The sequence below is a fragment of the Bos grunniens genome, chromosome 21 (assembly GCF_055505025.1).
Source record: "Bos grunniens cultivar Pamir isolate PY7600 chromosome 21, Bosgru_T2T1.0, whole genome shotgun sequence".
Taxonomy (NCBI): Eukaryota; Metazoa; Chordata; class Mammalia; order Artiodactyla; family Bovidae; genus Bos; species Bos grunniens.
The window spans coordinates 13,051,660-13,078,205 of NC_141185.1; the positions used below are offsets into that span (position 1 = coordinate 13,051,660).

The 26,546-nt window shown below is 43.7% G+C and overlaps 1 protein-coding gene, 1 non-coding gene and 1 pseudogene across 4 annotated transcripts in view; 1 reads left to right on the forward strand and 2 right to left on the reverse strand.

Annotated features, from left to right (window-relative positions):
• The window catches only part of GOLGA5 (golgin A5), a 28,513-nt gene extending 26,893 nt beyond the window's left edge, over window positions 1-1,620 (reverse strand). For all 3 annotated transcript variants that reach the window (XM_086363177.1, XM_086363176.1, XM_086363175.1), the window contains exon 1: window positions 1,483-1,620. The gene's annotated coding sequence lies outside the window, so the exon portion shown is untranslated. The remainder of the gene's footprint in view (window positions 1-1,482) is intronic.
• Window positions 1,604-15,782, reverse strand: LOC147349110 (serine/threonine-protein phosphatase PP1-gamma catalytic subunit B pseudogene; annotated as a pseudogene).
• A 10,259-nt stretch (window positions 15,783-26,041) lies between these two features.
• TRNAS-GGA (transfer RNA serine (anticodon GGA)) lies at window positions 26,042-26,113 on the forward strand. The gene has a single exon. It is a non-coding gene; the product is annotated as a tRNA-Ser (tRNA).
• The last annotated feature ends 433 nt before the right edge of the window (window positions 26,114-26,546 follow it).

Here is a 26,546-nt window from a genome sequence, read left to right on the forward strand (position 1 = left end):
TATCCAGTGCCGCAATGAATCAAAATAATGAAATAACTAGCTTCCATGACGTAGGAGAGTAGTATATAAAAAAGTCAACAACCATTTCTTGAGTGTGCACACTGTTTCTTTCGCCTGCGGTGCTGGCATTCTTTCACAATTAACTCTTTCGTTCTTGGTCTTCACCCAAATGTCATCTGCTCCAAAACCAGCTCTTTCTTCCCATCTAAATTAGGTTCTATCATTGTCTGTACACACACCATTCTCTTCCCTGACAGCCCTTCATGTTTTATACGTATTTTTCCCCCTATCTCTCCCTCTTGGGGAAGGAGAGGAAGAGAGTGGGTAGATAAAGGCCATGTCTTTTGCTCACCAGTGAATTCTCAGCATACCCTAGGCACCATAAATACTGCTGAATGGAATTAATTTTTTTTAGATGTCCTGCAAACATTATCTTTAGCACACATAATTTTCACAACCACTGTTGTGAAATTTCACAACTGTTAAGTAGCAGTACCCTCCCTTTTTTTCCATAAAAAAAAAGGTGGGGGGAAGGTTTAGAAAGATCCCAGAGTTTAGACAGCAGCTCAGACAGGCAAATGTAAGTCAGCCAAACCCACTTTTAACCCCTGCCTTCTCAATCTAACCTACCAGTACCTGAATAACCTCAAGAAGAAACTGACCCCCTAAACCTGTTCCTTACAAAACGGGATGATTACATGACTGTGTATTTCACAGAGTTTATGTAAATCAAATGAAAATGGAAGTGACATGCTCCCAAACATATAAAACTCCCTACAAAGTATTTATTATTCCCAAGTAAACACTGGTGGTAATTAGAGGGCAAATTATCTCTCCTAATAAGGCGATCAAAACATATTTAATTTCTTCCATCTTGCCTGCCATCTTAAAGTTTAAAAGGACTTTCAAACAAAAGCCTGTGCCTTAAGACTGACTACCCAATTAAAGGTTAAGACGGGCCCTGGGCATTTCCTCCATGGACAAGAGAAAAACTCCAGCAGACTTCTGAGGTAGAATTCTGAGGTCATTCTGCCCAGTAAATAAACGGCCCACACCGAGGTGAAGAAACAGGGCGAGGGCGTGGGACAGGGACGGGTCGACCGACTGCGGGGGCAGGGCCTGCTAGCCGGCCAGGTGTGAACACGGAGGAAGGGAGGTTGGGGGTCAGCTGGTCGGTCCCCTTGAGTCTGTTGTTGGGATCTCAGGTAGGCGAGTCCAGACCCCCAACTTTGCTTCCCACCCACTTCGTTGAGCCTCTGGAGGGGGAAGACGGGCCAAACCAGGTTGAGGTCGCGGAGACAGGAAAGGGGAGGGCACCAAGCAACGTCCGTGGAGATCCAGGAGGCCTCCCCTCCCTCTTCTTGAGCCCCTAGCTGGGCGGAGAGACCAAGGTCTCCGCCAAGGGGCTGCCGCCCCCGCCTCTAAGGCCGTTAACGCCCCAAAGGAACCCATCGGGCCGTAGGGCCCCCGCGGCCGCCTCACCTGAAGGCTCTGCAGCGGCTGCACCGCGGCCTGATCACCCTCCCGGGCCGCCCTTCCTCAGCAGCGGGCCGGGAGAGGGCTCAGGTTGAGTAGACCGGGTCCCGGACCTGCCACGGCCCAGCTACTCTTCCGGGAGACGTGGAAGAGCAGCGAGGACCCCAAAACAGAGTGCCTTCCGAGCTGCCTGAGCGGCCAGGAACCTAGAGCAGCCACCTGGAGGCGACTCAGGCAGCAGCGCCGCCAGCTGCGGGGTCCTCGCGCCTGGCCACGCCCTTTCGCCGCCTGTGGCGAGAAAGGAAAAGGGCAGGGCTTGCGTGCGTGTGACGTTGCTCGCCTCCCTGGGACCACGGCCCGCACGCGGCCGACACAACATTAGAGGCCACGCCCATAAGGGGGCGGTCCCCTCTGCGGGCCTCTTTGATGGCAAGGGCGGTCCTCCCCCTTGAAGGAGAAAATAGGACTGAGACGCTGGTGTCCCTGCTGCCGTTTACTTTTACCGGTTCTTCCTCCGCCTGCTTAGATTTACGAAAAACAGTGTTGAGCAGGAGGTGGGAGTAAAGAAAATAAGTTTCAGAGCTTTACCAGAGCTGTAAAGACAAGATGATGAGAAGTGACTGGAGGTGGAAGAAGCACTTTAAATGATGTGGTCAGGGACGGTCTTACTCTGAGGAGGAAACATTTGAGCTGAGACCCAAAAGATAGAAATGGCCAGTAAAGGACTTTTCATACAGGTGTATTGTAGTTATCTTATGCAAGCTGTTCATTGAATATTTGAATTAAGTCTACAATTTTAGTAATTCAACAAATACTCAGCATTTACTTTGATCATAAAGAAAGTGAAAGTGAAATCTCTCAGTCGTACCCGACTCTTTGCCACCCCGTGGACTGTAGCCTTTCGGGCTCCTCCGTCCATGGGATTTTCCAGGCAAGAATACTGGAGTGGGTTGCCATTTCCTTCTCTAGGGGATCTTCCTGACCCAGGGATCGCACCTTGGTCTCCCTCATTGTTGGCAGACGCTTTACCGTCTGAACCACTAGGGAAGTCATGTTGTATATGCTATGTTATGCTAAGTCACTTCAGTCGTGTCCGACTCTGTGCTGCCCCATAGACGGCAGCCCACTAGGCTCCGCCGTCCCTGGCATTCTCCAGGCAAGAACACTGGAGCGGGTTGCCATTTCCTTCTCCAATGCATGACAGTGAAAAGTGATAGTGAAGTCGCTCAGTCGTGTCTGACTCTTAGTGACCCCATGCACTGCAGCCTACCAGGCTCCTCTGTCCATGCAAGTTTCCAGGCAAGAGTACTGGAGTGGGGTGCCAGGCTACCACACTATTTCAAGAATTCCCACCCATACTTCCTAAGAGTCAGCATATATAGACCTACCACCCAGAAGTCACTGGGACTGGGCTACGTTAGCTAGAGAAACAGCACACCCAACAGAAAGAGGTTAGGACTTTGCCTTGTACAAGACACATGCAAAAAAACACTAACCACAGAAGAAAAGACTGCAATTTGGACTTTGTTAAAATTAATAATTTCTTTCCATCAAAAAAAGCAAAAGCAACAACAAAAACCAAGAAAGCATTAAGAGAATAAAAGGCAAGTCAAAGATTGGTAGAACATGTTTACAATACATATATCAGACCAAGGATTTGTATGCAGAGTATATAAAGCTCTCTGAGAAATCAATAAGAAATACCAATCAACCCAACCAAAATGGACCAATATCTTAGATAAGTACTTCACAAGAGAAAATATCCAATTGATCAAAGCACAGGAAAAAGTGGTCAACACTATTTATGAGTCATCAGATCAGATCAGATCAGATCAGTCGCTCAGTCGTGTCCGACTCTTTGCAACCCCATGAATCACAGCACGCCAGGCCTCCCTGTCCATCACCAACTCCCAGAGTTCACTCAGACTCACGTCCGTCGAGTCAGTGATGCCATCCAGCCATCTCATCCTCTGTCGTCCCCTTCTCCTCCTGCCCCCAATCCCTCCCAGCATCAGAGTCTTTTCCAATGAGTCAACTCTTTGCATGAGGTGGCCAAAGTATTGGAGTTTTAGCTTTAGCATCATCCCTTCCAAAGAAATCCCAGGGCTGATCTCCTTCAGAATGCACTGGTTGGATCTCCTTGCAGTCCAAGGGACTCTCAAGAGTCTTCTCCAACACCACAGTTCAAAAGCATCAATTCTTCGGTGCTCAGCCTTCTTCACAGTCCAACTCTCACATCCATACATGACCACAGGAAAAACCATAGCCTTGACTAGATGGACCTTTGTTGGCAAAGTAATGTCTCTGCTTTTGAATATGCTATCTAGGTTGGTCATAACTTTCCTTCCAAGGAGTAAGCATCTTTTAATTTCATGGCTGCAGTCACCATCTGTAGTGATTTTAGAGCCCAGAAAAATAAAGTCTGACACTGTTTCCACTGTTTTCCCATCTATTTCCCATGAAGTGGTGGGGCCGGATGCCATGATCTTCGTTTTCTGAATGTTGAGCTTTAAGCCAACTTTTTCACTCTCCACTTTCACTTTCATCAAGAGGCTTTTGAGTTCCTCTTCACTTTCTGCCATAAGGGTGGTGTCATCTGCATATCTGAGGTTATTGATATTTCTCCAGGCAATCTTGATTCCAGTTTGTGTTTCTTCCAGTCCAGCGCTTCTCATGATGTCATCAGAGAAATGCAAAATTAAAATCAGAAAGAAATACTGTTTTTTTTAGCTGAGCATAGACTTTACAGACATATGTTTTAAATAACTAAGTTTCAAACACAGAGGTACATAAAAAAATAGCTGATAAACTTTTCTTATATTTCTTCACCAAAATGGAATCCTCATAATCATCGAAAATCCACCATCTTTCCACTAGATTTAAAAATAATATATTTGACATCAAAATATTATGAAAGATGTATAATGTCTTAATAACAAAAGGTTTAGCACTATCCCTTTAAAACTCCAAATTCTGTCTGTGTGTTTCAATTTAATCAATAAGGTTTTTGGAGATGTAAATTAAATAAACATTTATTTAATCACTGATTCATTCATGCAGGTGTTTGGTTCCCTAGATTCTTTATATTCCTTTTTTCGTGGATGGTAACAGAAGTAAATGATATTAGAGCCATGCAATAAAGAAATACTTTCACACATCCACCATAAGTGCTAAAACGTAAAAAGATGGAAATTGCCAAGTACTGGTGAGTTTATGGAGCTGCTAGAACACTCATGCATTTTCAACAGAACTCTAAGTAATAGAACCACTTTGGAAAACTTGGACTGTATCCATTGAACCTAAATATAGGCCTTCTCTTTGATCAGGCATAGGGCCACCCTATGAGTCAGAAGTTCCACTCAAGACAAATGGGGGCAAGCTCCATCAAAAGACATGTACAATGAAAAACAAGAAACTATACACACCACAACATGGATGAGTCAGACATACTTGAGTTAAATAGTGTTGAGTTAAAGCAGACACAAAAGACCACATACCATATAATTTTATTAATATGAAGGTCAGAACAGGTGAAGTTAATCTATGATTATAGAAGTTATAATAGTCGTTACCTTTGGGGGGCCAGACATTGACTAGGAGGGGTCAAGATGGAGGCTTCTAGGATCCTGACAATGTATATTGTATGTAAGAATTTATTAAGCTCTGTACTTAACAACTATTAACTTTATTGCATGTATGTTATCCCTCAATTAAAACAATTTTAAAAATAGACATACTCTTTGAGAAAGTGATTTCTCAATTTCAACTTTTAGGAAATTATCCTACTTAATAATTTTGCATATGTGTGAGTATATACACATATGCAAAATTATTAACTATAGCATTACTTATAATAGCCAGCATTGGAAACAAGTTAAATGTACACTGATTTAAAATCTTGGGGGGACTTCCCTGGTGGTCCAGTGGCTAAGAATCTGCACTCCCAATGCAGGGGGCCCAGGTTTGATCTCTGCTCAAGGAATTAGATTCCACATGCTGCAACTAAGATCCTGTGTGCCGCAACTAAGGCCTGGTGCAGCCAAATAAATGAAAAAAATTTATTTGAAAAAGAAAAAACTTGGTATATTCATGCACTGGAATACTATGCAGGTGTTTTTTTAAGAAAATAAAAACAAAAATTCTTATGTAAGGATATAGAGTCTATGCCCTGACCAGTAATGCTGAAGAAGCTGAAATTGAACGGTTCTATGAAGACCTACAAGACCTTCTAGAACTAACACCCCCAAAAAGATGCCCTTTTCATTATAGGGGACTGGAATGCAAAAGTAGGAAGTCAAGAAACACCTGGAGTAACAGGCAGATTTGACCTTGGAGTACAGAATGAAGCAGGGAAAGGGCTAACAGACATTTGCCAAGAGAATGCACTGGTCATAACAAACACCCTCTTCCAACAACACAAGAGAAGACTCTACACATGGACATCACCAGATGGTCAATATTGAAATCAGATTGATTATATTCTTTGCAGCCAGAGATGGAGAAGCTCTACAGAGTCAGCAAAAACAAGACCGGGAGCTGACTGTGGCTCAGATCATGATGAACTCCTTATTGCCAAATTCAGACTTATATTGAAGAAAGTAGGGAAAACCACTAGACCACTCAGGTATGACCTAAATCAAATCCCTTATGATTATACAGTGGAAGTGACAAATAGATTCAAGGGATCAGATCTGATAGACAGAGTGCCTGAAGAACTATGGACAGAGGTTTGTGACATTGTACAGGAGACAGGAATCAAGACCATCCCCAAGAAAAAGAAATTCAAAAGCAAAATGGCTGTCTGAGGAGGCCTTACAAATAGTTATGAAAAGAAGAGAAGCAAAAAACAAAGGAGAAAAAGAAAGATATACCTATTTGAATGCAGAGTTCCAAAGACTAGCAAGGAGAGATAAGAAAGCCTTCCTCAGTGATTAATGCAAAGAAATAGTGGAAAACGATAGAATGTGAAAGACTAGAGATCTCTTCAAGAAAATTAGAGATACCAAGGGAACATTTCATGCAAAGATGGGCTCAATAAAGGACAGAAATGGTATGCACCTAACAGAAGCAGACGATATTAAGAAGAGGTGGCAGGAATACACAGAAGAACTGTACAAAAAAGATCTTCACGACCCAGATAATCATGATGGTGTGATCACTCACCTAGAGCCAGACATCCTGGAATGTGAAGTCAAATGGGCCTTAGGAAGCATCACTACAAACAAAGCTAGTGGAGGTGATGGAATTCCAGTTGAGCTATTTCAAATCCTGAAAGATGATGCTGTGAGAGTGTTACACTCAATATGCCAGCAAATTTGGAAAACTCAGCAGTGGCTACAGGACTGGAAAAGGTCAGTTTTCGTTCCAGTCCCAAAGAGAGGCAATGCCAAAGAATACTCAAAGAACCACAAAATTGTACTCATCTCACATGCTAGTAAAGTAATGCTCAAAATTCTCCAAGCCAGGCTTCAATAGTATGTGAACTGTGAACTTCCTGATGTTCAAGCTGGTTTTAGAAAAGGCAGAGGAACCGCAGATCAAATTGCCAACATCCTTTGGATCATCGAAAAAACAAAAGAGTTCCAGAAAAACATCTATTTCTGCTTTATTGACTATGCCAAAGCCTTTGACTGTGTGGATCACAATAAACTGTGGGAAATTCTGAAAGAGATGGGAATACCAGACCACCTGAATTGCCTCTTGAGAAATCTGTATGCAGGTCAGGAAACAACAGTTAGAACTGGATTTGGAACAACAGACTGGTTCCAAATAGGGAAAACAGTACATCAAAGCTGTATATTGTCACCCTGTTTATTTAACTTATATGCAGAAATATCATGCATGAGAAACACTGGGCTGAACAAAGCACAAGCTGGAATCAAGATTGCCTGGAGAAATATCAATAACCTCAGATATGCAGAAGACACCACCCTTATGGCAGAAAATGAAGAACTAAACAGCCTCTTAATGAAAGTGAAAGAGAAGAGTGAAAAAAATTGGCTTAAAACTCAACATTCAGAAAACTAAGATCATGGCATCTGGTCCCATCACTTCACAGCAAATAGATGGGGAAACGGTGGAAACAGTGACAGATTTTATTTATTTGGGCTCCCAAATCACTGCAGATGGTGACTGCAGCCATGAAATTAAAAGACACTTGCTCCTTGGAAGAAAAGTTATGACCAACCTAGACAGCATATTAAAAAGCAGAGACATTACCAACAGAGGTCCATCTAGTCAAAGCTATGGTTTTTCCACTAGTCATGTATGGATGTGAGAGTTGGACTATAAAGAAAGCTGAGCACTGAAGAATTGATGCTTTTGAACTGTGGTGTTGGAGAAAACTTTTTTTTTTTATTTTAATTGGAGGCTAATTACAATATTGTATGGGTTTTGCCATACATCAACATGCATCTGCCACGGGTGTACACGGCGGATGTTCCCCATCCTGAACCCCCCTCCCACCTCCCTCCCCATACCATCCCTCTGGGTCATCCCAGTGCCCCAGCACTGAGCATCCTGTATCATGCATCGAACCTGGACTGGCGATTTGTTTCACGTATGATATTATACATGTTTCAATGCCATTCTCCCAAATCATCCCAGCCTCTCCATCTCCCACAGAGTCCAAAAGACTGTTCTATACATCTGTCTCTTTTGCTGTCTTGCATACAGGGTTATTGTTACCATCTTTTTAAATTCCATATATATGCATTAATATACTGTATTGGTGTTTATCTTTCTGGCTTACTTCACTCTGTGTAATAGGCTCCAGTTTCATCCACCTCATTGGAACTGATTCAAATGTATTCTTTTTAATGGCTTAGTAATATTCCATTGTGTAGATGTACCACAGCTTTCTTATCCATTTGTTTGCTGATGGACATCTAGGTTGCTTCCATGTCCTGGCTATTATAAACAGTGCTGCAATGAACATTGGGGTACATGTATCTTTTTCAATTCTGGTTTCCTCGGTGTGAATACCCAGCAGTAGGATTGCTGGGTCATATGGCAGTTCTATTTCCAGTTTTTTAAGGAATCTCCTCACTGTTCTCCATAGTGGCTGTACTAGTTTGCATTCCCACCAACAGTGTAAGAGAGTTCCCTTTTCTCCACACCCTCTCCAGCATTTATTGCTTGTAGATTTTTGGATAGCAGCCATTCTGACTGGCATGAAATGGTACCTCATTGTGGTTTTGATTTGCATTTCTCCGATAATGAGTGATGTTGAGCGTCTTTTCATGTGTTTGTTAGCCATCTGTATGTCTTCTTTGGAGAAATGTCTATTTAGTTCTTTGGCCCATTTTTTTATTTTTCTGGAATTGAGCTGCAGGAGTTGCTTGTATATTTTTGAGATTAATTTTTTGTCCGTTGCTTCATTTGCTATTATTTTCTCCCATTCTGAAGGCTGTCTTTTCACCTTGCTTAGAGTTTACTTTGTTGTGCAGAAGCTTTTAAGTTTAATTAGGTCCCATTTGTTTATTTTTGCTTTTATTTCCAATATTCTGGGAGGTGGGTCATAGAGGATCCTGCTGCGATTTATGTCAGAGAGTGTTTTGCCTATGTTCTCCTCTAGGAGTTTTATAGTTTCTGGTCTTACATTTAGATCTTTAATCCATTTTGAGTTTATTTTTTGTGTATGGTGTTAGAAAGTGTTCTAATTTCATTCTTTTATAAGTGGTTGACCAGTTTTCCCAGCACCACTTGCTAAAGATACTGTCTTTTCTTCATTGTATATTTTTGCCTCCTTTGTCAAAGATAAGGTGTCCATAGGTGTGTGGATTTATCTCTGGGCTTTCTATTTTGTTCCATTGATCTATATTTCTTCTTTGTTCCAGTACCATACTGTCTTGATGACTGTGGCTTTGTAATAGAGCCTGAAGTCAGGCAGGTTGATTCCTCCAGTTCCATTCTTCTTTCTCAAGATTGCTTTGGCTATTAGAGTTTTTTTGTATTTCCATACAAATTGTGAAATTATTTGTTCTAGCCCTGTGAAAATATCGTTGGTAGCTTGATAGGGGTTGCACTGAATCTATAGATTGTTTTGGGTAGTATACTCATTTTCACTATATTGATTCTTCCAATCCATGGACACGGTATATTTCTCTATCTATTGGTGCCCTCATGAGAAATGCTGGACTGGAAGAAATACAAGCTGGAATCAAGATTGCCAGGAGAAATATCAATAACCTCAGATATGCAGATGACACCACCCTTATGGCAGAAAGTGAAGAGGAACTCAAAAGCCTCTTGATGAAAGTGAAAGTGGAGACTGAAAAAGTTGGCTTAAAGCTCAACATTCAGAAAACGAAGATCATGGCATCCGGCCCCACCGCTTCATGGGAAATAGATGGGGAAACAGTGGAAACAGTGTCAGACTTTATTTTTCTGGGCTCCAAAATCACTACAGATGATGACTGCAGCCATGAAATTAAAAGATGCTTACTCCTTAGAAGGAAAGTTATGACCAACCTAGATAGCATATTCAAAAGCAGAGACATTACTTTGCCAACAAAGGTCCGTCTAGTCAAGGCTATGGTTTTTCCTGTGGTCATGTATGGATGTGAGAGTTGGACTGTGAAGAAGGCTGAGCACCGAATAATTGATGCTTTTGAACTGTGGTGTTGGAGAAGACCCTTGGGAGTCCCTTGGACTGCAAGGAGATCCAACCAGTGCATTCTGAAGGAGATCAGCCCTGGGATTTCTTTGGAAGGGATGATGCTAAAGCTGAAACTCCAGTACTTTGGCTACCTCATGCAAAGAGTTGACTCATTGGAAAAGACTCTGATGCTGGGAGGGATTGGGGGCAAGAGGAGAAGGGGACGACAGAGGACGAGATGGCTGGATGGCATCACTGAATCGATGGACGTGAGTTTGAGTGAACTCCGGGAGTTGGTGATGGACAGGGAAGCCTGGCGTGCTGCGATTCTTGGGGTCGCAGAGAGTCAGACATGACTGAGCGACTGATCTGATCTGATCTGATTAGTGTCCTCTTTGATTTCTTTCACCAGTGTTTTATAGTTTTCTATATATAGGTCTTTTGTTTCTTTGGGTAGATATATTCCTAAGCATTTTATTCTTTTCGTTGCAATGGTGAATGGAATTGTATCCTTAATTTCTCTATTTTCTCATTATTAGTGTATAGGAATGCAAAGGATTTCTGTGTGTTGATTTTACATCCTGCAACTTTACTATATTTATTGATTAGCTCTAGTAATTTTCTGGTGGAGTCTTTAGGGTTTTCTATGTAGAAGCTGAAGCTGAAACTCCAATACTTTGGCCACCTGATGCGAAGAACTAACTCTTTTGAAGAGACCCTGATGCTGGGAAAGATTGAAAGTGGGACAAGAAGGGGTCGACAAAGGATGAGATACTTGGATGGCATCACCGACTCAACAGACATGAGTTCAAGTAAACTCCGGGAGTTGGTGATGGACAGGGATGCCTGAGTGCTGCAGTCCATGGGGTGGCAAAGGGTCAGACATGACTGAGCAACTGAACTGAACTGAACTGAAGGATATATAAAGAGCTCCAGGATCTTAACAACACATGATGTTTAAGAAAAAAAAAGAAGTTAAAAAAATGGTGTTTGTATGTTATCATTTGTGTAGAAATATCTTTTATGAGTAAAATCTCTTTCTTTGCCTCCTTGGAAAACTTGGCTGCGCAACACACGGGAGAGGGTGGTTTTTTCTTCAATGAATCCTCTTTGGGATGCGCCCTTTGAACACTGTACCATAAGAATGTATTTTTTTTAATATTAAAACAATTCTTAACTTTGAACATCCTTGGAGGCCTAATGCACTCCCCATGTCTTCATAGCCCTGCCTCTCAGTACCTCCTGACACCCTTCGTTTATGTGTCCTGCCCAGCCCAGCAGGCTTTCTCCAGGGATTTTGTGACCCTCATTAGAAGGTTCCTATATTCCTTCAACACCAGGTTTTTATGATTCTACTCCTTGTTAAGCAGCTCTGAAGGACGAAATTGTGAACCTCTTTGTGCATTTCTATCTTCCAGCAGCAGGAGGCACTTAATACTTAAAAATATGTACGTGCATATCATATTTGGATTAACAAGTAAAATGAGGATTGGTGGACTGTTTTGTTTATAGAGCACAGAATGTAATATTTCCATAAATCTGCCCTAGATGACACCCAGGAATTTCATATTCCTGTACCTGTTTGGGAGTTCCTCCAGCTTGACAGGCCATTTCTGGCGAATTCGGTGTCATCTGGAATGCTAAGACGCTCCTGGAGATGAGTCCCTCTGCCATGGCACTCCTGATGAAACCTCCTAGGCCCCCATTTACCCCTCATTCTCAGAGTGTCATGAGCATTTTCTGCTCAGAAGCCTCCCACCCCCATTTGACCCTATGTGGGCAGCAGGGCTGGTTGGAGAAGAGGCTTTGAATTTTCCTGGAAATAACACGTGCCTGAGAGTCAACAAACAGCATGCTGTGCCTTGTTTTGGTGTCATAACAACTCCCTTTCTCTCTCAGGGCCTCAGTTTCCTCATCTGTAAAATGGGTGGTTAGTGGTTTTGAAGGTGTATATGAGTGATTTTTATACCATGGTGTTCTTTCAAGGACATCTTATGTCTATGCCTCATACATAAAGTGCATCCAAGTGAAGCACTCCTGATTAAAGACTGTAGATGAAGAGGGTGAAGATGGGGAAGAGGATATGCAGATCCCCTTCCAGTGTTTCCCCATGCCCCACCAAGAAGCCAAGAAGCTCCTGATGTAGCTTCTAGGGAGTTCAAAATGTCTCTGCACCTGTACTGGGTGTTTTTTTTTTTTTTTTTTTTGCCATGCCGTAAGGCTTGTGGGATCTTAGTTCCCTGACCAGGGATTGAACCTGATCTGTCAGTGAGAGTGTCAAGTCTCAACCACTGGACCACTAAGGGGTTCCCTGGGTGTTCTTTAAGAGTCTCACTTTGAGGTTCTGGGGTTCTGTGGAAGACTAGTCCTGCTTGGGTGCAGGGAAGGGACCTACATCTTATCTTCTTTGTGCCATGAACCCTTTTGCAGAATTGTGTGGCTATCTTTTTTTTTTTTATAATTTTTTTCTATTTTTAAATTTTTATTATTTATAATTGAGGGCAGGAGGAGAAGAGGGCAACAGAGGATAAGATGGTTGGATAGCCTCACCAACTCAATGGACATGAGTTTGAGGAAACTCCGGGAGATGGTGAAGGACAGGGAAGCCTGGTGTGCTGCAGTCCATGGGGTTGCAGAGTTGTACACGACTTAGCAACTGGGAAACAACGATGGCTGTGCTGAGTCTTTGTTGCTGCACACAAGAGGGCTTTCTCTAGTGGTGAGTGGGGAATACTCTCTAGTTGCAGTGTGCAGGCTTCTCCTTGCAGTGGCATCTCGTTGCGGAGCACAGAATGCGGGGTGTGTGCAATTCACTAGTTGTGGCATATGGATTTCGATGCCCTGCAGCATGTGGAATCTTCCCAGACCGGGGACTGAACCCATGTCCCCTGCATTGGCAGGAGGATTTTCAACCACTGGACCACCAGGGAAGTCTTCGTTGTTTTATTTTTAACAAGTTCATCATTTAAGAAGTCTGAATTCATTTTCATCACATGATATTATACACAGTCATCTGCTGAAACAATTCTTTTTAACAGATCACAGTTTTAAAAACTCATAGGTGTTGTAAGTTCTGTATAAACTAGTGGATAGTAAGTTGATTCCTTTGTTCTGATTTATAAGCCTCAACTTCACTATTGAATAAAGAAAGTAAAGCAAAGAAAGCATAATTGGTCACTTGTTTAGAACAGCATTATTTCTGTAATTTGAAGCTTTCTAAATGGACAGGTTCAGACCTGGTGTAACAGGATTACTTAATGAATAGGCTATAGTGAAATTGTACAAAAGGTTATTAACTTTAATCATTAATAGCTTAAGGAACACTATGTTACTAATTGCTATTCAAATTCAAAAACCTATTTTTGAATCCTCAGGAAGTAGCTTGTGTACACAATTAAGCCACCTTATACTCAGAGGAGTGTCAATATGTAGACACTCAATGTTCAACAAAAGCTTTGGCTTTAGGGAAGACAGAAACATTTAAAATAATGACTTTAATCATCATTTTAAGTATATGATAGGGCTTCCCTGGTAGCTCAGTGGTAAAGAATCCGCCTGCAGGATTTGCATGCAGGACACGCGGGGGGTTTGATTCCTGGGCTGGGAAGATTCCCTGGAGAAGGAAATGGCAACCCACTTTAGTATTCTTGCCTGAAAAACCCCATGGACAGAGGAACCTGGTGGGCTACAGTTCATGGGGTCGCAAAAGAGCTGGACATGACTTAGCAACTAATCAACAACAACAAGGGAAAGTGTGCTTTAATTAAATACATATCATACCAGTGATGCTGGCAAGGTTGAAAGTTACTCCCAACTTGGACAGCTATAAAAATGTGTGTACATGATAAGACAGTAAGATAAAAAGCAATCCTTTTGAAACAAAGGTTTAAAAATATTTTGTTCACAGCGGTTTGTATCAACAGTATGCATTTTATGATGATAACTTGTACAGATAGAGCACCCTAGGGCTCTCTTTATATCTTAAAGAAAACGAACATTCACATTATTCATGGGTTGTAGTGAATTTAAAACAGATCAGTTGTACACTTACCTCCTAGACAGGATAAACTGTCCCGAGACTTTCAGCTTTAATACCATCATTAAAGTTGTTTGCAAAAGGAACAGAGAATTAAAAAACAAAACAAAACTGTACAAAAATAAAACATTTTTTTCCTGGGTGTGGAGAGTTTCCTATTTGCTGTTATAACAAGCAAATATCATTCATTAAGTCAAAAATGGGAGGAGCAGGCTCACCAACACTATTTGAGCAAGCTGGACAATCCACATAATTTAAAAAATGAAGGTTGTACACTCTATATCACAAGTTCCAATTAAGCAGTGTCAAAATGACACCCATTTCTTTGCTTGCTTTGTGGTCACACCCCTTGGGGATGTTAATGGATCTCCTGGCATTCGGCTTCTTTTTCTCTGCAAGTTTTGAAATCTGAAAAAGACTTTGTCCACACTTAGCGTGGTATCTCCATTGTCAAACTCTCCACAATAATTGGATGCAGACAACAGAGTGATCGAATGCTTCTTGGCAAAAAATTCATACCCTTCTTCTACCACCTTATAGGCTCTACATATAAGACCCAAATCATACTTATGGAGAAGGCAATGGCATCCCACTCCAGTACTCTTGCCTGGAAAATCCCATGGATGGAGGAGCCTGGTAGGCTGCTGTCCATGGGGTCGCGAAGACTCGGATACGACTGAGGGACTTCACTTTCACTTTTCACTTTCATGCATTGGAGAAGGAAATGGCAACCCACTCCAGTGTTCTTGCCTGGAGAATCCAAGGGAGGTGGGAGCCTGGTGGGCTGCCATCCATTGGGTCACACAGAGTCGGACACGACTGAAGCGACTTAGCAGCAGCAGCAGCAGCGTGGTACCTCCATTGTCAAACTCTCCACAATAATTGGGTGCAGACAACAGAGTGATCGAATGTTTCTTGGCAAAAAATTCATACCCATCTTCTACCACCTTATAGGCTCTACATATAAGACCCAAATCATACTTCTGGAGAAATTTGCCAACCACTTCTGCACCAAGTGTGAAGGACACTCCTCTGTCATTTTTATCCTAAGACAACTTTACCCAGGTCACACCGCAAAAGGTCACAAAGAAGACCTTGATCTGGTACATCAGAGGGTCACATAGTTTTCCAAATCTGCTCCATAGATTGAGGATCTGGTGACAAACCTCTAGGACAGCAGAGTATTTTCTTGACCAAGAAGGCTGCTACTGGTAAACAGGTAAAGCAGTCTGTGAAACATGTTTTCCATAATGTAACTTTATATCTTTTACATTCTTCACAAAATCCATACATTCTATTGATAATGGCACATTTGTGGTTTCTTCTGAGAAGAAAAAAGTCTCTGGATAATCAATTTTTTTCTTTAGCCAATAAAAGGCAGATAGTCTCCAAAGTCTGTGTCGGCCACTATAGTTTGCTTCCTAGTGGGAAACCACCACACTCCAAAAGTTGAGACAAATCCAAGTATTGCCTGTGGGTATCATCACTATTTTGAGCAATGCTTCAAGTTCTAGTAGGATGGGCTGACTCAGAAAGATTTGGCAGAACTTTAAGCACAGTTCTCTTTTTTTGTTTTCCTTGTAGCCAGACATCCTTGTGTGGCTTAGACCCTCTCATTTGCAGCAGTCATTGGTTGAGGCTGTTGATGTTGAGTTTATCTGCATCTGCCATCACCTACTCACAGTTGACCCTCCTGCAGGCGTGGGCTCACACCTGGGGATTTATACCTCCTTTCCCAAGGCCAGGAGCACAGAGGTGGCTGTGGTGGTGGTGGAGGTGATGACAGAAGCCACAGTGGGTCCCCTCCTTTGGCCTCATTCCCTGCATCCTCTTTCTCTCCTTATTGGAATCCTGAGGCAGAATTGTGTTTTTCGATGCATAAAATAATATGCACAGGATGATAAAAGAAACTAGATTGGAAATTATTAAAATACAGTTATCAAAAATTTTTAGATTATGTGATTCAATAATCTATGTACTTTTAAAATAACACATCAAATAACAGTGTGTAAAATGAAACCCAGCCTCCCTACTCTGGCCCACAAGGTGTCGCTGAAAATCTCGGCTCTCTATGCACCCATGCCAAATGGAAATACGGAGACAGAGGTTTGGAGGAAAGAGAAGGCGTAGCTTTATTTCTTTGCCAGGCAAAGAGGAGACACAGTAGGCTAGTGGCTCCAGAACTGTGCCTGCCCTGGAGGAGTTAGCGAGAAATTTTATAGTCAGGGCTGGCAGTCTGGAGAAGGAAATAAGGCTCAAGGCAGTGACAGGCTCGCATTCTTGTTTCTTTTGCAAAATTTCAAAACAGCCACAGCTGGCATCAGGCATAACTGGGGTTGGTCCTCTCTGCAGTGATCTGTTCGTGACGTTCCTTCTGAAGGTGTGGGGGAAAAGAACGCCAAGTGCAGGATAGAATTCACAGACTCTGAGAGTGATTAGCTTGGTGAAGGAGCAGTCTGGCTACGTGTGTTTGTTAGTAGTAACAGCGAAAGAGTAACCAAGGTTGCTTAACTCTTTTGGTCCTGTTTAAGCTGTTTCTCCAGCCTGTTCACTGTTCTCTTATTCCCTTATTTATGAGAAAAGTCTCATTTCTATTTCTCCTGCAGCAAAGGCCTTGCAGGATCTGGCCCAAGTTGCCCCTGCCATCTCCATCTAGAACTGCTCTTCCTTAGACTCACAGCGTCCGGCCATCCTACCCTCAAGAACACTGGCTTTGATGTTCCCACTGCCTGGAAATTTCCTCTCCACATGTCCCCTGTTCTCCCACTACCCACAGTTACCACTTCATATTGCCGGTTCCCTCCCATCCTTCAGGTCTTGGTATAAAATTCTCCCCTTCTGGAGGCTTCCCTAGCCACTCGGGGTCAGTTAGCTGCTGTTCTCCACATGGTACCTCATTCTTTCCCTTTATAATATTTATGCTAATTTCATTGTGTATAATTTGTACAATTATAATTATGCAAATTTATAATAATTTGTATAGTGTGTATATATGCCCAGTTGTTTATTTACTTAGTGTCCATCTCCCCTCCATGAAGGCATAGACCACATCTGTCTTTCTCTGTGTACCTAATATCTGGGACAGGGCTTTCTACTTGGTAGATGCTTCTTTCTCTGCTCTGCGTGTGCATGCTCAGTCATGGCCGACTCTTTGCAACCCCATGGACCGTAGCCCACCAGGCTCCTCTGTCCATGGGATTTCCTAGGCAAGAATACCGGAGTGGGCTGCGATTTTCTTCTCCAGGGAATCCCCCTGACCCATAGATCGAACCCGTGTCTCTTGCATCTCAAGCAGGAAGAGCATTGGCAGGCAGATTCTCTACCACTGTGCCACCCAGGAAGTCCTTGGTAGGTGCTTTCATACTTGTTAAATGAATGAATGCAGTGGTCCCACCCTGTGGATTAGAGGCGCTGGTTCCATGAGATAGGCAGATATCTCAGACAGAATCTATTGCATATGTAAGCATCCAGTATAATGCCTGGCGCACAACAAGGACTTAATAAATGGTAAGCATGATTTTTATGTCCTTCTGAGTTTTCCCCTGCATGGCCTTCTACTTATTCTTCTCCATCCACAGTCCACATCTAAAGTCCTAGTTCCATCCAGAATGAAGATGTGGGCCTTGCCATGGTCTCCCTTTCCCCTCCATGCCAGCCTGCCTAAACCACAAGGCCTATCTACCACCTTCCTTCCCACACTCATCTCAAGTAGCTACCCAAAGTGGTTTTCCAGGACCCCAGGGACATGGAGGTGGTAGCTTCTGCTGCAGTGCTGGAGGCATTCCTGACATACAAGCATAGAAAAGCCTGGTGGAGTTCCCTAGGTCTGAGAGGAGGGGTCTTTACCACTCTGCGGGGGAGACATCACCTTTGCAATTGAGTGCGAATTTGGTGGAGTGACCGAGGGGCAGGACCAGCGCAGCCCCCTTGCCTCAGGAGCCAGGAGGCTGAGATGGAGGTGACGGTCTCAGGATGGAGGGATAGTGAGTGGGGGTCCCTGGTCACAGAGGGCAGAGGAAGAGAGAAGGATGCCCGAGCCTCGTGATGGTGCCCAGGAAGGGGGCACAGCTGGTCCTTGATACCATTTCCTTGTAAACTGACTGTTAGTCACGATTTGGGGATTTGCCATCTGAACACAAGTGGGGTAGCCAAATAAATGTTTCCTGTTTCAACTCATGTCCCTCTCAACTGGCTTATTCTCCCATAATTAGGGAACGCAGCAGCCTAGCAGGGACTCAGTGCCCGGATTCCCTCACCCAATGTTATTTCCCCAGTAGATACCCTCTGCTCTGTCCAGACAGGTGTCCCCACCGTTCTGAAGACAAGCCTTGTGAACGCCCCAGCTTCTGGCCTTCTTTCACTCTGCCCACTGTCTTTCATTCACCCACCCATTCCATCTTTGTTGAGTTGTCTAGTCTACGCCAGGCACAGCGAGGCATTAAGGAGACATGACATCTGCTCTCAAGGAGCTCAAAGTCTGTGTGGATAGATAAGGTAACTGACAGTTATAAACAGGGAGACCTGAGGAATGACTAAATTGGTGAGTTAATGAGTAAGTCTGGGTGTGTGAACACACCTCAATCTACTCAGTCCTGTGGCCCCCACTGCCTCAAAGCACCCACCCTGGCCAGGCATGATAGTAACCACTTGCATGACTTATCTTACAACAGGAGATCCTGGGTAAGGAATGCGGATCTAACAACGAGAAGAATTTGGGAAGGGTCCTAAGGAGAAAGGAGACACAGACACCAATTGATATGTCCTACCAACCTCCCAGAATCCTCCTTGCTGGAATCCATCTTGGCTGAGAGATGCTCGCACCACCAGGAAGGACCCTGAGTCAGAATGATTGGCCAGAGACAACCCAGAAATGAATCCCATCACCGAAAACCCAAGACTGCAAGCCACATGGCAGAGCAGTTCTCCTGGCTTCCCTTACCCTGCTGTTTTCCACCCCAGGCACCGCTTCCCCGTAAAGTCTCTCACCAGCACATGTGTCTCCATGGACAATTCATTCCTGAGTGTTAGACAGGAGTCCACTCTTGGGCCCTAGGAAAGGTCTCCCTTCCTGCAACAGTGTGACCATCCATGGACAATTCATTCCCGAGTGTTAGACTAGAGTCCACTCTTGGGCCCTAGGAAAGGTCTCCCTTCCTGCAACAGTGTGACCAGTCTTATGTCCATCTTATCGGTGGGTAGGAGCACACACAGGTCTGGGACTGAATTCACAAGATAGTGCCATTCTCTTACAAGAATACATGTGGGGTTTCTAAGGCAGAGACTTAGAAGTGGAATTCTTGAAAGTTTCTCCTTTCTATGAACAATAAGAAATTTTTCTCTTGGTCAGTACAAACTCCTTTTCTTTCTTGAAACTAGCTTTTGGAAAATTCATTCACTGATTCAACAAATATTTATTGAGCATTAAGGGAGACCAATCCTGAATTTCACTGGAAGGTCTGATGCTAAAGCTGAAGCTCCAGTATTTTGGTCATCTGATGCACACAGACAACTCATTGGAAAAGTCTCTGATGCCGGGAAAGATCGAGGGCAGAAGGAGAAGAGGGCATCAGAGGATGAGATGGCTGGATGGCATCACCGATGCAATGAACATGAACTTGGGCAAACTCCAGGAGATGGTGAGGGACAGGGAGGCCTAGCATGCTGCAGTCCATAGGGTCGCAAAGAGTCAGACACAACTGAAGCGACTAACATTCTCACATGCGCTTAGTACAAATGTAGTTGCTGGGGATAGGAACCAAAGAGACCAAGGTTATATTCTAATGAGAGAAGACAGTCAAATTCTGGCATCTGAGACAGTGATAAGTTCTATGGAGGAATACAGAGCAGGGAAGGAGGGGGTGGTGTTTGGAACGGAAGTTGCAATTTTGAATAGGATGGTCAGGGAAGGCTGAATGAGGTGACAGCTCTGTTAAGACCTGAAGGAGATAAAGAAGTGAGCCCAGAGGATACAGAGTGGGAAAAAGAAGAGTGTTGCAGCCAAAAGGGAGAGTGAGTATCGAGACATGGGTCAGGGGCAAAGGGAGCCAGGACTGCAGGGGCATAAGGGGCAGAGATGCTGGAGGTGAGGGTGGAGAGGCAGGCAGGGCTCAGATAATACAGGTCCTTCTAGGCCATGTGAGAATTCTGCATTTTATCTTAAAAGCATTAGGAAGCCCTTAGAGAATCTTAAGCAGAGAAATGCTTTAACTTGTTTAGCAATTCAGTGTGCATTTTATGTGTCCACATGACTGGGTTAGGGCACGCCCAGATACCTGGCTCAACATTATGTCTGAGTGTGTCTGGGAGGGTGTTTCCAGATGCAGTTAGCATTTGAAAAGCTGACTGACTTTCCTGGGTGTCAACTTGAAGACAACCGATCACGGCACTTCAAGCCTTCATAACTGCATGAATTAATTCCATATCTTTATCATACATACATACATACTGTTTCTCTGGAGAACCCTGACCAATACAACCAGGGTCCCTCTGGATGATGTGTTGAGAATGGATTGACATGGACCAAGGACAGGAGCAGGACAACAGTTTCTGGGTAACCGTAACAACCCTGGTGAGAAAGGAGAGCACCCACCCCGGAATGATAGCTGTGGGGGTGACAAGAAGTGGTCAGATTCTAGAGCTGTTCTGAAGAGAATCAGTAGGATTTTGCTGACAGATCATGTAGGGAATAAAAGAGAAGGGACTTCTCTTTCTGGGGGTCCAGTGGTTAACAATCCACATGCTAATGCAGGGGACACAGGTTCGATCCCTGGTCTGGGAAGATCCCACATGCCACGGAACAACTAAGCCCATGTGCCTAGAGCCAGTGGTCAGCAACAAGAGAAGCCACTGCAGTGAGAAGCCCATGCACCAAACGAAGAGTAGCCCCTGCTCGCTGCAACTAGAGAAAGCCCATGCCCAGCATCAAAGACCCAGCACAGCCTAAATAAATAAATAATATACATTTTTTAAGGAAAGAAAGAGAAGTGTCAAGGATGAAGGCTGTAAGGTTTTCTGCTGGAGGACTTCGAAGAAGGACTTGACATGAATCGGAAGAGTAGGCTTGGTGGGGAACGTCAGGGGCTCAGTCTTGATCCGGACAAGTGTGACAGGCCAAGTGGAGAGGTGTCAAGTAGACAATAGGATGTGTGAGTCTGGAGTTCTGCGGAGAGTCCTGGCTGGAGAGACATGGATGGAACTTAAAACCATGATGAGTCAGTCAGGGACTAAGTAGGGACAGAGACAAGGAGAGGTATCGGGCTCTGGACCTCCAATGTTGAGAGATCAGGGTAAGGAAAACCAGGAAGCATGGGGATCCTAGCAGCCTCATGAAGAAAATGTTTAAAGGAAGAGGAAGTGATCGGCTGCATCAAATTGTGGGGAAAGAGCATGATGGCATATATACAAAATACGCAGAGCAGGTAAATAAAGACAAAGAGCAGATGGGTGGGGAGTGGGGAATGAGCATTGATTTGGGAAGAGGGTTTTCTTTTGGGGTGGTGAAAATGTCTTGAAACTCCACAGAGATGTGCTTGTACAACATTATGTGTATTAAATGCCATGAATTTTACTTTAAAATTATTAGTTTTATGTTATGTGAATTTCACATCAAAAAAATTTCTGTGAGCAATCAAGCATGATGAGCATGATAAGATAAGCAATCAAGCATGATAGATCTTGAAAATGACTAATGGATTTAGAAGTGTGGAGGTCTCTGGTGAGCTGGACAGAAGTTGTTTTGGGCAGGGGGGTGGCATAGAGCAAAAACTTTAAGGAAGCCCCATGAGGGCTGCCACAGGCTGCAGTTCTCCCAGGATCTTTTTACCTCTCTGCCCAGAGCATGTTTTCTTTCTGTCAGTTTTAGTCATTAACCTCAAGGCTCATTCGCCTCTCGAATCTGGTTTTGACCTTGCCATCAGCAGATTTCTTACACTTTAAAAAATTTTTTTAAATTCCTTTTTGTATTTAAAATGATGGTTTTGTCCAACCTCACAAATTTTGTCAATTTGGCGGGTGTCTAATGGTGCCTCCCTGTGGTTTTTATTATGTGAACATGTATTGTATGCGTACATCTTGATATTGTCAATCACAAGTTGGCACTTGCCGTGGGCACTCGCTGCCTACTTCCGTAAGGATTAAATCATGTGCTGCTGCAGCTGCTGACTTTTAACACGCCCTGAAAGGAGTTCAGGCCAGAAATGAGGCACTCTGTGCTCAGGGAGAAAAACTGAAGACAGATCTTCAGATAGATATTTTCAGGGGACGATTTTATGAGTCCAATTCTTGTATCTCTTCATATCTAGAAAAACACTGAAATCCTTCATGGTGATGTCCGCTCCTTGTGACTAGCAGGAAAAAGCCGCTCTGTATCCCCTCTTTCTTTTTTGTATAAAAAAGGCTTCTAGGCCTTTCTTGAGTTCCAAAGAGCAGACTTAAGCAGTTACTAATTAGGGAAGTGAAGGGATGCAGAAACAAAGGGAAAACAATCAAGAAACAATAGTTCAGCAATAGCAATGAGACAGTGTTAGTTCCTCCTCAAGGGATACGTATATAAAACAATCTGACACATATCTTTGAGCTGTTCTGCAGAAATGAAGAGCCCACCCCACCACACCCCCACCCACTCTTCCCCCGTTCAACATACTGATGGTGACCACATGCTGACCATAGCATGTTGACCCCAGACTGGTTTGAACCAGAAGGTGGATGATTAAGACTCTTGCAACACCACCCTCACCAGCACCAATCAGAAAAACATCATACACCCTGCAGCCCTCACGCCAAAAGTTGCCTTTAAAACCCCTTCCCTGGAAGCCACGGAGGAGTTTGAGTCTTTCGAGCATGAGCTTGGCCCTGGGCCCTGCAATAAATGCTGACTTTGCTTCACTATAACCTGCTGTCAGTCAGTACATCGGCCATGCTGCATAGTGGGCGAGCAGATGCAAGTTAGGTTTGGTAATACCGTACGCAGTTCTCCATCTGGTTTTTCCCGAGTTGCACCCTTTCACGATAAACTAGTGATCTAGTAAGTAACATGTCTCTCTGTGGGCCATTCTGTAAGGGGAAACACTGACTGAAGTTGCCCACCCTGGCCAGGCACCATAGTAACCGTCTGCATGAATTATTTTGCGACAGGAGGTCCTGGTAAGGAACACAGAATCAACAAGCCACCACCAACCAGAAGAACTTGGGAAAGGTCAAAAGAAGACACAAGGCTTCCCTGGTGGCTCAGGTGATAGAGTCTGCCCACAGTGCGGGAGACCTGACCCAGGTTTGATCTCTGGGTCTGGAAGATCACCTGGAGAAGGAAAGAGCAACCCACTCTAGTACTCTTGCCTGGAAAATCCCATGGATGGAGGAACCTGGCAGGCTACAGTCCATGGGATCTCAAAGAGTCAGACAGGACTGAGCAAATTTACTTTCACTTTCTTTCTTTCAAAAGAAGACACCAGTCCATATGTCCTACCAACATCCCAGAATTCTTCTTGCTAGAATCCATCTTGGCTGAGCAATGCGTACCCAACCAGGAAGGACTGAGTCAGAGTGATTGACCAGAGACAACACAGAAAATAATCCCATCACCATAAAACCCCAGACTGTGAGCCACATGGCAGAGCAGTTCTCCTGGGTTCCCTTACCCTGCTGCTCTCCGCCCAGGCACCCCTTCCCAATAAAGTCTCTTCGTCAGCATGTGTGTCTCCTCGAACAACTCATTTCTCAGTGTTAGACAAGAGCCCACTTTTGGGCCCTGGAAGGGGTTCCTCTTTTTGCTACAATTCTAGCAAATTTATCAAGGAGTGCATTTTGAAAACCTCTGATTTGTTGTCAGTTTCCTAAGAAGTCCACTTAACAACCTGGACTTGCAACTAGCATCTGAAATCCACGAAAGGGTGTTGGAAGCTCCAGTCTTTAGCTGGCTGGTCAGAAGAAGCTAAGACAGATAAGAACTTGGACTTGTGACTGGTCTCTGAAGTCGGGGGCTGAAGTGCGTGAAGGGCAGTCTTGTAGGACTGAAGTCTTGACCAGTGGAGTCTGATGCTGTCTTCAGGTAGACAGTGCCAGAATTGAGTTGAATTCCAGGACACCCAGTGAGTGTTTGAGAACCGTCTGTTACACGGGGAATACCTGCTCCCATGTTGGTGTAGAAAAAGGAACAGACTGTCACCCATCCTCCAGTTATAGAAAGAGTTAATTCACAGCCCACTGTGGGCACTCACTGACTGTGCACCCTGAGGGGAATCAGAATGGAAAAGCAGGTGAGGCATCCAAGGCTTTGGATAAACAGGATGAGGTTCCAGATAGTTAAGAACAGGCCCCTGTGTAGTCAAGACACATAGCTCAGGAAAAACTTCAGTGACCACAGATTCTTGCATCTTCTCATACATAGAAAAGCACTAAAATCATTAACTTGAGATTCCTGTTCTTTTTGATGAGCAGTAATCCTTCACCAAGATGTTTGCTTGACTTCAGTTTTTCCTAGACAAAAAAAAATTCATATATACACTGGCCCCTATCTTTGCAGAGCAGATCCTCAGAGATATCAAGAGGGTGTTTCTCAGGCTACCATCCTCAGTGAAACCCTGAATGAAACCCGGCTCACAGCTCTTAGGTTGTGTGTGTGTGTGTGTGCGTGTGTGTGTGTGTGTGTTTTCCATAGGCACTGGAAATTGGGTCTCAGAACACCAAAGAAAGGTCTATCCCCTGTCACCTACAAATTGGCACTGGCCATCTACCCTTACAAGGATTAAAATTATGAGCCTCTGCACCTGCTGACTTCAGGACCTCGCAAAATGAGTTCAGGGTAGAGAGCAAAAATGAGGTACTCTATCTTATAGAAAAAACTAGCAGAACAGGTCTTCAGATAGATATTTTCAGATATTTCAATTTTATTAATTAAAATGAGCCAAGTTTTGTCAAAATTGTCTCAAATATGGGGCAATTTTATTAATATGAGCCTGATTCTTGTACCTCCTGATATCTAGAAAAGCACTGAAATCCTTCATGGTGATGTCTGCTTCTTGTGACTAGCAGTAACCTTCTGCAAAAAATATGTGCTCGATTGCATGTACTTCCCCTTCACCCAAATCACGTGTATACTGACCTTCCCCTGTTTCTCTTTGGAGAAGTTTCTCAGAGCTATATGAAATGCTGTCTCACAGGCTATAGTCATCATTTTCCCCCAAATAAAACTTAATGCATAACTTGCACACTGTGCTTTTTTTTTTTTTTTTCAGTTGGCACCCTTAAATTTGCATTGCTATACCACTCAAAATTTTCCAAGCCAGGCTTCAGCAATATGTGAACCCTGAACTTCCAGATATTCAAGCTGGTTTTAGAAAAGGCAGGGGAACCAGAGATCAAATGATCAACATCTGCTGGATCATTGAAAAAGAAAGAGAGTTCCAGAAAAACATCTATTTCTGCTTTATTGACTATGCCAAAGCTTTTGACTGTGTGGATCACAATAAACTGTGGAAAATTCTGAAAGAGATGGGAATACCAGACCACCTGACTTGCCTCTTGAGAAACCTATATGCAGGTCAGGAAGCAACAGTTAGAACTGGACATGGAACAACAGACTGGTTCCAAATAGGAAAAGGAATACGTCACGGCTGTATATTGTCACCCTGCTTATTTAACTTCTATGCAGAGTACATCATGAGAAACGCTGGGCTGGGAGAAGCTGGAATCAAGATTGCCGGGAGAAATATTAATAACCTCAGATATGCAGATGACACCACCCTTATGTCAGAAAGTGAAGAAGAACTAAAAAGCCTCTTGATGAAATTGAAAGAGGAGAGTGAAAAAGTTGGCTTAAAGCTCAACATTCAGAAAACAAAGATCATGGCATCTGGTTCCATCACTTCATGGGAAACAGATGGGGAAACAGTGGAAACAGTGTCAGACTTTATTTGGGGGGGCTCCAAAAGGCTTCCCTGGTGGCTCAGAGGTTAAAGCATCTGCCTGGAATGCAGGAGACCCAGGTTCGATCCCTGGGTTGGGAAGATCCCCTGGAGAAGGAAATGGCAACCCACTCCAGTACTCTTGCCTGGAGAATCCCATGGAGGGAGGAGCCTGGTGGGCTACAGTCCATGGGGTCACAAAGAGTCGGACACGACTGAGAGACTTCACTTCACTTAAAATCACTGCAGATGGTGACTGCAGCCATGAAATTAAAAGACGCTTACTCCTTGGAAGGAAAGTTATGATCAACCTAGATAGCATATTCAAAAGCAGAGACATTACTTTGCCAACAAAGGTCCGTCTAGTCAAGGCTATGGTTTTTCCAGTGGTCATGTACGGATGTGAAAGTTGGACTGTGAAGAAAGCTGAGCGCCGAAGAATTGATGCTTTTGAACTGTGGTGTTGGAGAAGACTCTTGAGAGTCCCTTGGACTGCAAGGAGATCCAACCAGTCCATTCTGAAGGAGATCAGTCC